At 46.2% G+C, this 11,799-nt stretch overlaps 1 non-coding gene across 1 annotated transcript; it reads left to right on the forward strand.

Annotated features, from left to right (window-relative positions):
- Nucleotides 1-2,820: 2,820 nt before the first annotated feature.
- Nucleotides 2,821-2,896, forward strand: Trnap-ugg. Its single transcript has one exon. It is a non-coding gene; the product is annotated as a tRNA-Pro (tRNA).
- Nucleotides 2,897-11,799: the final 8,903 nt, after the last annotated feature.

Raw genomic sequence — 11,799 nt, forward strand, 5'->3', positions numbered from 1 at the left:
ACACAGAATTGCCGAGTGTGGGGACCTTCACCTCCAGTCACTGTTTACGAAGTTATCACGAAGTTCCACTGTGTGGGGATCGTGTCACGGTATGGTGTGGCTTCAAGGCTACGTTTATCATTGGCCCATTATTTTTTGAACAGGTTGTCACTCAAGGACCAAAGACGTGCAGTGTGACTGGCCAGCGGTACTGCGATACGCTTCGTGAGCGTGTCATACTTACCCTACAGGAGAGAGACGCATTGAACTCAACAGTTTTCATGCAAGATGGAGCCCCGTCGCAACATCGCTCGTGAAGTTCACCCGCTTCTCCAAAACACATTTGAAAACCATCGAATTACCAGCCGGCAAGATCACCTGGTTTCACTTCTGTTATTTCTGGTTGTGGGGCTACCTGAAGGACAGGATTTACCCGAGGAACATTCACACATCTGCTCATCTGAAGCGCAGCATATCAAGAGAAGTAGCCAACATACCTATGGTCATGCTTCTTTCTGCTGTGCAGAATGCATTCCTGCGCTTTTAGACTCTTCTGTACACTGATGGACGCCATATTGAACCCGTTTGTAGCAATAATGATACCGATATATAATGGTATGATGTACCGTAGCAGCACGTTAAAAGTGTTTCAGTTGAATTGATTCTGCATTATTTCTCTTCCCCATGTTCTTGACATTAACGCTACCATGTTTGGTACTCGTACGGTAATTAGTTTCCATGTTATAGTGTGTTAAATAGTGAAAGTTTAATTATAACCACCCGTGAAATTTAACTGACGTCAGTGAAGTTAAACGGTTTTATAACGACAATAAAAGTAAAGCCAAAATACACTCCTGGAAATTGAAATAAGAACACCGTGAATTCATTGTCCCAGGAAGGGGAAACTTTATTGACACATTCCTGGGGTCAGATACATCACATGATCACACTGACAGAACCACAGGCACATAGACACAGGCAACAGAGCATCCACAATGTCGGCACTAGTACAGTGTATATCCACCTTTCGCAGCAATGCAGGCTGCTATTCTCCCATGGAGACGATCGTAGAGATGCTGGATGTAGTCCTGTGGAACGGCTTGCCATGCCATTTCCACCTGGCGCCTCAGTTGGACCAGCGTTCGTGCTGGACGTGCAGACCGCGTGAGACGACGCTTCATCCAGTCCCAAACATGCTCAATGGGGGACAGATCCGGAGATCTTGCTGGCCAGGGTAGTTGACTTACACCTTCTAGAGCACGTTGGATGGCACGGGATACATGCGGATGTGCATTGTCCTGTTGGAACAGCAAGTTCCCTTGCCGGTCTAGGAATGGTAGAACGATGGGTTCGATGACGGTTTGGATGTACCGTGCACTATTCAGTGTCCCCTCGACGATCACCAGTGGTGTACGCCAGTGTAGGAGATCGCTCCCCACACCATGATGCCGGGTGTTGGCCCTGTGTGCCTCGGTCGTATGCAGTCCTGATTGTGGCGCTCACCTGCACGGCGCCAAACACGCATACGACCATCATTGGCACCAAGGCAGAAGCGACTCTCATCGCTGAAGACGACACGTCTCCATTCGTCCCTCCATTCACGCCTGTCGCGACACCACTGGAGGCGGGCTGCACGATGTTGGGGCGTGAGCGAAAGACGGCCTAACGGTGTGCGGGACCGTAGCCCAGCTTTATGGAGACGGTTGCGAATAGTCCTCGCCGATACCCCAGGAGCAACAGTGTCCCTAATTTGCTGGGAAGTGGCGGTGCGGTCCCCTACGGCACTGCGTAGGATCCTACGGTCTTGGCGTGCATCCGTGCGTCGCTGCGGTCCGGTCCCAGGTCGACGGGCACGTGCACCTTCCGCCGACCACTGGCGACAACATCGATGTACTGTGGAGACCTCACGCCCCACGTGTTGAGCAATTCGGCGGTACGTCCACCCGGCCTCCCGCATGCCCACTATACGCCCTCGCTCAAAGTCCGTCAACTGCACATACGGTTCACGTCCACGCTGTCGCGGCATGCTACCAGTGTTAAAGACTGCGATGGAGCTCCGTATGCCACGGCAAACTGGCTGACACTGACGGCGGCGGTGCACAAATGCTGCGCAGCTAGCGCCATTCGACGGCCAACACCGCGGTTTCTGGTGTGTCCGCTGTGCCGTGCGTGTGATCATTGCTTGTACAGCCCTCTCGCAGTGTCCGGAGAAAGTATGGTGGGTCTGACACACCGGTGTCAATGTGTTCTTTTTTCCATTTCCAGGAGTGTAGATAATCAGCCGTCGCGAGTTCACATTTAACAAGGGATTGAGATAAGGCAGTCCCGACTCTCCTTTTTTTTCCTTTTTATTTTACTGTTAAACCGGGACGTTGGTTTGCAGCAGAACGCCATTCCTCTCTTCTGTCTGCCTTCCTCTTCATTTCCACGTATGTGTTACATCCAACGTCATTCATGATCTTTTGCATGTATGATATCCTTGGTCACCCCCACCGATTCCTTCCCTCAGTAGCTCCTTCTGTTATTGTTCCAATGATATTGTTGTGTCGTAGGATGTGCCCTAAAAGTTTGTCTGTTTGGATGTGACTCCGCAGAGATCTGGTTTCCTGTACTCTTCTAAGCACTTCTTCATTTGTTACTTTGTCTCTCCAGCTGATCTTCATCATCCTTCTATAGCATCACATCTCCAGGGCTTCTAGCCGTCTTCCCTCTTCTCTTCCAATTGTTCAAGTTTCACATCCGTATAGAACCACACTATAAACGAAACCTTTCATGATACGTTTCCTTATTTCCAGACTGATGTTGTTATGGCGAACAAGTTGCTTCTCCAATTAAATGCAGGCCGGGGTGGCCGAGCGGTTCTAGGCGCTACGGTTTGGAACCGCTACGGTCGCAGGTTCGAATCCTGCCTCGGGCATGGATGTGTGTGACGTCCTTAGGTTAGTTAGGTTTAAGTAATTCTAAGTTCTAGGGGACTGATGACCTTAGAAATTAAGTCCCATAGTACTCAGAGCCATTTGAACCATTTTTAAATGCAATTTTGGCCTTTTGTATTCTGCTCGCAATTTCTTTCCGGCTTCTACAATCCCTTGTGATTTTGCTTTGCAGGACAGCAAATTCCTTTATCACTTCCAGCTCCTCTCTTCCAATTCTCACTCTCAGAGATTCATATTCCGCTCCTGTACAGCAGACTTCAGTCTTCTTCTTGTTTATTCTCATTCCATACTGATTGCATATAATTTTTTCCATTGTTCTGAGGACTCCCTCTAGATCTTCTTTTGTCTCCGTGACTATAGCAACATCATCTGTATAACGTAGCATGTCTATCTTCTCCCCATTTATTTTGATCCCCTTATGAACTGGAGCATGGAATATCAACATATATCTTTGCGAGTAGGAAATGAGGGTGTACAAAGACCAGTGGTTGCAGACCACCAAATCATTGTAGCTGAGGATGAGATAGACTAAGTCGCCTGTTTGGAAAGTTTATAGAGGAATGAAAGGTGTGGGGAACGTAGGTAAATGATGGGAAAACGCAGCACTTGCTCATAGGAGCGGACGGAAGTTATCGAAACTCACAGTACCTAGGCGTCACAATCAATTCAAATGGAAGGGATATTCAAGATGTTATAAACTCCATACTTAAGCAGATACATTTAGTATTTTCGAATGGAAACATAGGGAAGGTTACAAAGAAGCTGTGTACGTGACTTTCGTGGAAAGCACTGGATAGAGAGAGGAGAGAGAAGGAGACAGATTGAGATGGGGTGAGCAGGAGATGGAGGGGGAGGAGAAGATTGAGGAGGTGAGGAGGAGATGGACAGAGGAAGGAGAAACGGGTGGACAGTGGGGGGAGGGAGAATGTGCAGTAGTAGAAGACTGGAGTAAATGCGTAGCCGGGAAGTGCTGGTTTCATATAATTATCAACCAGATTTAAAAATTTAAAAGTGCTGTCATAATGCACACATCAAAAGGTGTGACATTACGTTAAAGGTTTGACACAGTAGGTGAAGTATTCAAGTCAGAAACGATGTATGTGTATTGAGGCAGTGTAAATCATGGCACACAAATTAGCCACTACCACTATATTTCCATATAATTTCGAAAAATTTTCTTGCTAATACCGCCCATAAAATGATGAAAAAAAAAAGAATAGTTACTGTGTACTATATTTTCGCTGTTCATGCAGTTAAGGGATTAACTCATGTGTAATCAGGACGTTTGACGCTGCTTTGTATGTGGGAGCTATTTTCTTTAAAGAGTGGAAGGTGTCTGCTAGTAGGAGTCTGCGGGGTAACGCCACTTTCGCAGCAGACAGCTGTCACAACACACGCGACGTGTAAACAAGAACCGACCACTTGTGGCAGTCGAGTCTCGGTGCAGGAATAATAGGCCAGGGGTGCTGCGGTAGGCGCGCTCTCTTGAGAGACCTGTAGTCGGTTGGGACAGGGAAGCCGCTCGTGTAACAGGCGGGCCCTCTAATACACTGAAAGCCGTACGTGCTGAATGAAGTGCAGTGGAGTCTGCGAGGGGAGGGGAACACCGAGCACGGCGGCTCTCCAGGGGGCAGGCGTTGTCGGGGGGTGGGAGCCGTGTGACGTCGTGGGACGAGACGTGACGCGAGCACCCCCTCCCCCTTCCACCCGGCCTGTTGCGTGTAATCAGCAGAGTGTCTGCCACTCGCCGCGCGCTCTTGCTTCCAGCTCAAGAGCCAGGCAGGGAGGCAGGGGGCTGCAGCGGTGTGAAATTTTTATGGCGTCAAGGTGGCGGCCGTGGCCCACCACAGCCCACGGCTTGTCGCCGAGCAGTTAGCGCCGCACTCGTAAAAGGCGCGACGGCCAGGCGTAGCACCACAGGGGCAGGCCGACCAACCCGCAGGACGCGTTCCCCCGCGCTTTCAAAACCCAGGCCTGCTGCCACTGTACGCTCCACGCAGCCAGTCAAATGCGCCGCCGGCCGTCGGTCGAATGGGGCTCTCCCCTAATAATGTTAGGGCCCTCGTAAACGATTAAACATTTTTTCAAACCTAACTATGTTTGCCAAATATTTCACAGTGTACGGTCCTGTCTGACGAGTTTTTCGAGCTCACATTGTGCTTGACGTGTTTCCCAGAAATTCTGATTGGTAGAAAGTTTGACAAGATGGCGGACGTCATTTGTGACGATGTTTCGCAACATATGCCCAGTGAAAAATTGTTTTATTACAATTTATCTCATTATATGGTGAGTTTCCACAACCATGGAAACTGCAGTCAAGTATAATAACAAAATAACACTGACGATTACCAAAATGATAGAGCTATAGCGTCTTTCCAAGCCATTTATTACGCATGGAAAGATTATGAACAAAAAGAATATATGAATGTTTTACGCTTACAATCACAGACAAGCGGAAGTGGAACGAAATAAAACAAATCAAAGCTCTCCAATTCTTCCATGGACAATGTGGGCTATATTTTCCTACGTTGTGATATTTTAATGAACTGTCTTAGAGGAATACATAGGAGAGGATAAATTTTCGCATACTTGTGTCTTCTTTTTCAATGTGAGGGCGAAGTAACGCTAAACAAGTTATTCAATGTTTCACTGTCCGCCCACAGAAAGCTGGTGTAATCATCAGATCCTGAATGTAACATTTCCATTCACAGATTTTCAGTTATATATTTCTCTCTCATTTTTAACATTTCGCTGGACTGGCGTCTTCTTTGCTTCTTCTTGAAACACAGAGCCAGAGTCAGTGCTGCAGTTTTTTGTGGTCTTCAGTGTGAAGAGTGCTTTGATGCAGCTCTCCATGCTACTCTCTATGCTTTATCCGCATTTGTGGCCATTCCCACTTGTGCCAAAATACAGCATACATGAAAAGCTGCAGCTTCAAAAGTAAGGTGAAATTGACAAGCTTTCTTGGTATGTGTACGGGATTGACACATCCGTGGCTAGATAAGAATGACTCGACAGACAAGTTTTCACCTTTATGAGGGCTTTAACAAGTTTTAAAAAATTTCATTATCCATTTGAAGAAAGCTGATGTAATCATAGGGTTCTGAGGGTAATATTTCTTTTAGCGGATATCATGGGCACATCTCTCATTTTAAGCGACTCCCTGGACCTGAGTCTTGTTTTTCTGCTACTTCTCCCTTAAACACAGTGCCAAAGTCAATGCCAGAAATGCTATGTGTGCAAAAAAATGGCTCTGAGCACTATTGGACTCAACTGCTGTGGTCATAAGTCCCCGAGAACTTAGAACTACTTAAACCTAACTACCTGACATCACACACATCCATGCCCGAGGCAGGATTCGAACCTGCGACCGTAGCGGTCGTGCGGTTCCAGACTGTAGCGCCTTTAACCGCTCGGTCACTCCGGCCGGCTGCTATGTATGCATTTGCCGCTGTCTGTCAAAATTCTTAAAAGACTGACAGCATCTGCTTGAAAGTTAGTTTTAACTGACAAACGTTGGCAAATCCGTGGCTAGCTAAGATCAATTTTGTCAAAGACGTTTGATCGTACGGGAGCTTTTACTCTGGCCAGTCGTCTGTTCTTCATCAGCGCTGTGAAAGTAATGACTCAATGTTTGTACTGTTACTCGGTGTCCAGCTGGGTGCAGTCGTTTTCCTAACACAATATTTCGACAGCGTATCTTCTAGTCATCTTCAGGCCATACCTGCAGAATGAGCATCTCTGCTACATCCCACGTCATATATATTCTTATCGCCCCCCCCCCCCCCCCATCCACCCCTTCATCCACTGCCGGCCGCAAGCCGCGACGGGCGGAATGTTGTGGTGTGGTGGGATGGGGGGGGGGGGTCAAGAGCCTAGAACCGCTCGGCCACCTCGGCCGGCTCAGCGAAGAGAAATGGGAAGTATGGTAGTAGCATCAGAAAACTGTGCAACAGGAGTAGGAATATTCATGAATAGGAAGGTAATTCAGAGAGTGTGTTACTTTGATCCATTGTATCATAAGGTTATTCTCATACGAACCGACTGCAACCAACGTCAACAAAAGAAATTAATGTGTACGTGCAGACGTCACAGGCAGAAGTAACAGATAGAGTACGTGAGGGCAATGATCAGGTAACTCATTACTTAAACGATGGAGGTAATCTAATAATAATGTGGAATTTAAACACAGTGACTGGGGAAGTAACAGAAGACGGTGTTATGGGAAAATATGGGCTAGGTAGTACCACTGAGAGAGAGGAGAAAAACTTATCGAGTTCTGTAGTAAACATCAGCTCATTACAGCGAAAACAATCAACGCTATTTTGTCAAAAGTTTTCATTTTAGGAACCGTGGCTATAGTACAGTTATACGATTTATAATTTAAAAAGCAACCAGACAACCATACTTTTGACTTGATGGAGACTGAATTATAAACCTTATTAGTGAATACCCTGTTCAAAAGCCAGAAGATGAAGTATACGTGGAGAAGTCCAGTAGACACTGGAAGACTCCACCTGGATTACGTTACACTCAGACAGAGATTTGGAAATCAGACATTGGATTGTAAGGCGTAACCAGGAGCGGATATGGACGGAGACTGCAATTTAGTAATGGTGAAGAGTGGCTGAAGTTTAAGAGAATCGTCAAGGAGAAGCAGTGGGATACTGACTTAATGAGGAATGGTGATGCTCGTTTGAAGTTCTATGAGGCTGAAGTACAGGTAGATACTGACACAATGAGGAATGATGATGCTCATTTGAAGTTCTTTGAGGCTGAAGTACAGGTAAATACTGACGTAATGAGAAATGGTGATGCTCGTTTGAAGTTCTTTGAGGCTGAAGTACAGGTAGATAATGACGCAATGAGGAATGATGACATGCATTTGATGGTCTGTGAGGCTGTAGATACTGCGATAATGGATACGGCAGTAAGCAATCTCAGCTGAAGAGGAACTGAACGCTAAAAAGGGAGTCATAAAAGTTGGACACACAAATATAGGTACAAGGAAGGTAAGAGCCAAGAAACGTTGAGTAACTGAAAAAGTACTTCAATTGATTGACGAAAGAATGGATACCAAAATGCTCAGGAAAAGACAGGCATATGGCAATACAAGACAACCAGAAGTGGACACAGTGCAGAACTACCCTATACGAGCAGTGCGTCCACAATCAGCTGTCCGCATTCAGTGACAAGGAATCCTTCGAGTAAGCGATCGCAAGTTCATTCTTTAGTAGGGCGCATCTGAAGTGTTGTCTTAACAATTAAGAAAAAATATTAGCTGCTAATGACTCATCACATGCATCAAAAGGACGACAGAAAATGGGATGTATATACTACACTTCACAAAATTGGCTTCATCGACATTCAAGAAATGTGCAAAACAAACCATTAACTTGCATAACGTGCACCGAATGAACTATGGCGCGTTACAGGGATCATAAAGGTTCGCACCATCAAGATCGAAGGCGAACTCCGTGGGAGCTACAAACCATGCAAGACGTTTAGCTCTGAAAGAACACATATAGAATAATATTGGATAATGTGTTTTATATGCATGGTAAAAACAAAAATCCAGAGGCTGCATTTATACAGTGGTTCCAGGTGGTACCAATTGTAATCTCACACACTTTTCAGGGGGGATAGTTTGCTGTAATGGAGTATCATTTTTATACGAAACCCAGGAATCAGGCCCAAGGAAATTATTTTTAGCAACTGTTGACCAAAAGCAGTGTTCATACACTACTTGTTGTTCTCTTACGCCCATTTTCCCACTCATGCTTGCTGTGACGTAAATATTTCGTTGTGCCTTTGCAAGATCACTCACGCGAGAAAGAATCGTAGAGGGCGGAGCACCTCCAACTTCTCGCAACACAATAAATAACTTTAAAGTCAATTTTCCCATCCAGATTAAAAGTCGGCATAACTGTATACGAGTACGTTAAGGTATTGATGTTAGTTGATCTTGATACATCTCTCTTGGTATCTTTGATTTCCAGTGTTCCTTTCACATGCATTTTCTCTTTAATAGCTCATTGGTTGGGCTTGAAAACAAACTGCTTATCGCTCAATGGGACAAGTTTCTTTTATCTCATATACAAATTTTGGGCCAATTCGGCTGTTTTCTGCGCATCGTCAAATTGACGCATTGTTTGAAATTTCGTTGTCTTAGGTCTTCCATGTCTGTAGCACTGTCTGAAGTTAGGCAACGAACCACTGCTTTCCTTGAAATCACTGTAATCTACGTCACGCGCAGTTTAATGTGCATAACGTAGTAGGTGACTATCATGGAATTCCTGTAAATTGCATCCAGCTTACGTGAACCACGCAAACACCAGTTTCTGTAACAATTGCGCCTTGTCCTCCCTTGAGTATCGGTAGCTTTATTAAGCAGTACAGGGTCATATTTCTCTGGACTTACTCGAAATCTGTTCATAACTTTTTTTTTACTCTGCTGCGTATGGTGTTCCATGTATGTATTCTGTTTAGTACCCTCTCCTTGCCCAATGATTGCCGTTTATTACGTTTCACTGGAGACTAATCTGTGGCTCCCTGTCCGACAGAATAAATACATGGATCAACCCTGTTTCAGTATCTGGTTAACTTGTTAAGCACGTATAGTCACCATTGTACTCGTCAGGTACAGTGTCCGCACACTCGAGCATGTACGACACCATACATTCCATTCTCATCTTGCAGTAACGCTACAGCTACATCTACATGGATACTCTGCAAATCACATTTAAGTGCCTAGCAGAGGCTTCATCGGACCACCTTCACAATTCTCTATTATTCCAATCTCGTATAGCACGCATAAAGAATGAACATCTACATCTTTCCGTACGAGCTCTGATTTCCCTTATTTTATAGTGGTGATCATTCCTCCCTTTGTAGGTCGGTGCCAACAAAATATTTTCGCATTCGGAGCAGAAAGTTGGTGATTGGAATTTCGTGAGAAGATTCCGTCGCAACGAAACACCCCTTTCTTTTAATGATGTCCAGTCCAAATCCTGTATCATTTCTGTGACACTCTCTCCCAAAAATACAAAAAGTGCTGCCTTTCTTTGAACTTTTTCTATGTACTCCGTCTTTTTATCTGGTAAGGATCTCACACCGCGCAGAGGACGGACAAGCGTAGTGTAGCTAGTTTCCTTATTAGGTCTATTATATTTTCTAAGTGATCCTGCCAATAAAACGCAGTCTTTGGTTAGCCTTTCCCACAATATTTTCTATGTGTTGTTTCCAATTTAAGTTGTTCGTAATTGTAATACCTAGGTATTTAGTTGAATTTACGGCTTTTAGATTAGACTGATTTATCGTGTAACCGAAGTTTAACGAGTTCCTTTTAGCATTCATGTGGATGACCTCACACTTTTCGTTATTTAGGGTCAACTGCCACTTTTCACACCATTCAGATATTTTTTCTAAATCTTTTTGCAGTTTGTTTTGATCTTCAGACGACTTTATTAGTCGATAAACGACAGCGTCATCCGCAAACAACCGAATTCTGGCGCTGCAGTCCGGAACCGCGGGACTGCTACGGTCGCAGGTTCGAATCCTGCCTCGGGCATGGATGTGTGTGATGTCCTTAGGTTAGTTAGGTTTAAGTAGTTCTAAGTTCTAGGGGACTTATGACCTAAGATGTTGAGTCCCATAGTGCTCAGAGCCAACTGCCAAATAACCGAAGACGGCTGTTCAGATTGTCTCCCAAATCGTTTATATGGATAAGGAACAGCAAAGGGCCTCTAAAACTACCACGGGGAACGCCAGAAATCACCTCTGTTTTACTCGATGACTTTCCGTCAATTACTACGAACTGTGACCTCTGTGACAGGAAATCACAAATCCAGTCACATAACTGAGACGATATTCCATAAGCACGCAGTTTCACTACGGGCCGCTTGTGTAGTGCAGTGTCAAAAGCCTTCCGGAAATCCAGGAATACGGAATCGATCTGAAATCCCTTGTCAATAGCACTCAGCACTTCATGTGAATAAAGAACTAGTTGTGTTTCACAGGAACGATGTTTTCTAAACCCATGTTGACTGTGTGTCAATAGACCGTTTTCTTCGAGGTAATTCATAATGTTCGAACACAATATACACTCCTGGAAATGGAAAAAAGAACACATTGACACCGGTGTGTCAGACCCACCATACTTGCTCCGGACACTGCGAGAGGGCTGTACAAGCAATGATCACACGCACGGCACAGCGGACACACCAGGAACCGCGGTGTTGGCCGTCGAATGGCGCTAGCTGCGCAGCATTTGTGCACCGCCGCCGTCAGTGTCAGCCAGTTTGCCGTGGCATACGGAGCTCCATCGCAGTCTTTAACACTGGTAGCATGCCGCGACAGCGTGGACGTGAACCGTATGTGCAGTTGACGGACTTTGAGCGAGGGCGTATAGTGGGCATGCGGGAGGCCGGGTAGACGTACCGCCGAATTGCTCAACACGTGGGGCGTGAGGTCTCCACAGTATATCGATATTGTCGCCAGTGGTCGGCGGAAGGTGCACGTGCCCGTCGACCTGGGACCGGACCGCAGCGACGCACGGATGCACGCCAAGACCGTAGGATCCTACGCAGTGCCGTAGGGGACCGCACCGCCACTTCCCAGCAAATTAGGGACACTGTTGCTCCTGGGGTATCGGCGAGGACCATTCGCAACCGTCTCCATGAAGCTGGGCTACGGTCCCGCACACCGTTAGGCCGTCTTCCGCTCACGCCCCAACATCGTGCAGCCAGCCTCCAGTGGTGTCGCGACAGGTGTGAATGGAGGGACGAATGGAGACGTGTCGTCTTCAGCGATGAGAGTCGCTTCTGCCTTGGTGCCAATGATGGTCGTATGCGTGTTTGGCGCCGTGCAGGTGAGCGCCACAATC

Source organism: Schistocerca americana, chromosome 9, assembly GCF_021461395.2.
Source record: "Schistocerca americana isolate TAMUIC-IGC-003095 chromosome 9, iqSchAmer2.1, whole genome shotgun sequence".
In the NCBI taxonomy this organism is placed as follows: Eukaryota; Metazoa; Arthropoda; class Insecta; order Orthoptera; family Acrididae; genus Schistocerca; species Schistocerca americana.